Below are 1,798 nucleotides of genomic sequence, written 5' to 3'. Positions count from 1 at the left end.
TTTATTTTAATATTGTATCTATATTAATACAACATCAAAATATTGTGTAATAATTAACAGAATATTTATAGTCAACATTTGTCTTGCTTAGTTTGCTAACATGTAATGTCTGCAATGCATTCTGTGATTTTTATTTTTTCCATGAAGAATATATGCAGTGCTGCTTTTGAATTTGGTTTACTAAGTTTACTCGGGTAAACTAAGATAAATATCTATTCAATTACTTCTATAATTATGCTGCTTGCTGCATATGATTCCTTTAATCGCTGTATACGTAAGCAGTTCAGTAGATCAGAAGGGAAACCTCGGCGGCACTTATCGACGCTCGGCCTGATTGATTGTCCAGTTTTACTCGGTTTGTTTTTGTTGTGGCATTCAGGAAATGCTTGTTTCCTTTAATCTTTTGCCTCGTTTCATAATCCGTAAATAGCAGCATGTATAATCAGGAGCTCTGTTAGTCCGGTTTGAACCCCGAGCGAAGGCCATTGTGTTGGGTTTTACAGACCCTTCAAGACCGCACACAGATTCATTTCACATCTCAGTCATGTTAAGAGGTTTCTGAAGTGCCACCGCAGAGCTTATTGTTTGCACACGCTTTAATGTTTCGGGGGTTTAGCGTGAATTTCCATCTCTTCCTGAACCGTGCAATATTTACAGCCGCTAATCTCTGAAAGCTCCAGGTATAATCCCACCAAATATTTTAATTCTGCTGTTTGTTTGGAGTCGAACTCAAGAACCTCAGATTATGCACTTAAATTAAAACCCCAAAACTGAGGAATGTTCCAGAGATGTGCGTCAAGATAACATGAAATGGCATTAGCAATGCATTTAACTGTAGTGATTTAACATTTTTGATGCTAGAAACGCCAAGGTTATGGGTTTGATTCCCAGGGATTGCATAAACTGATCAGATATATACCTTCAATGCAATGTAAGTCACTTTGGATAAAAGTACTTGTTAATGCATAAAATTACATGCATTAATGTAAATGCATAACAGTACATGTAAAACCATAAAAGTACATGCATTTATGTAAATGCAGAAAATTCTATGCATATTGTGAGAGGCCATTTTTTTCTGAAGGTTTTTTGTGAGTAACACCCTCTCTCTCTCCCGCTGTCTTTCAGATTGATCTGTTGCTCCATGGGGATTCTCCGGTGCTTTCCGTCTGGTTTCTCCTGCCCTTCGCCCCTCGGCCTGCCCTCCACCCTCTACAACACCTCCTCCATACAAATCATGAAACTGGTATTAACTGAATGGCAATTGATATGGATTTTTACTGTTTCCAGTAGACAGTAAACACACTTACACCACACACACACACACACTTACACATACACAAGTACATGCACATACACACACACTCTCGCTCACACACACACACACACACACACACACACACATATACACACACTCACACACATCACATCAGCAGGAGTGACCTCATGGTAAAGTCATATCCTTGCCAACTGTCCGAACCAAATCACCCGACACGGCCCGTCCCAGAGCTCCTGCAAGCGGCCTTCATCAAACAGCACGTTTTGGAATATTTTACGCTCCTTGAGTCCGATTGGCAGATTTCCTCGACAGAAGGACGTCCACGGGAAGAGGTGTGCTGCTGTTGGCTTAATTTTTCCTAGATTTTTTTCTTTTCTTTTCTTCTTTTGTGTGGAGCCGCACGTGACCTCTGCTCCGAGTGCATGTCGGCGACGATGGCCCCACAGAACGCCGAGGCCGACGCTGTGCAGATGCAGGCCGCCGTGGTGACACCTGTGGAGAAACGGGACGGAGGAGGCG

The sequence above is a fragment of the Sinocyclocheilus anshuiensis genome, unplaced genomic scaffold, assembly GCF_001515605.1.
Source record: "Sinocyclocheilus anshuiensis isolate Anshui unplaced genomic scaffold, SAMN03320099.WGS_v1.1 scaffold1497, whole genome shotgun sequence".
NCBI lineage: Eukaryota > Metazoa > Chordata > Actinopteri > Cypriniformes > Cyprinidae > Sinocyclocheilus > Sinocyclocheilus anshuiensis.
Note: the sequence above shows the minus strand (reverse complement) of the source record.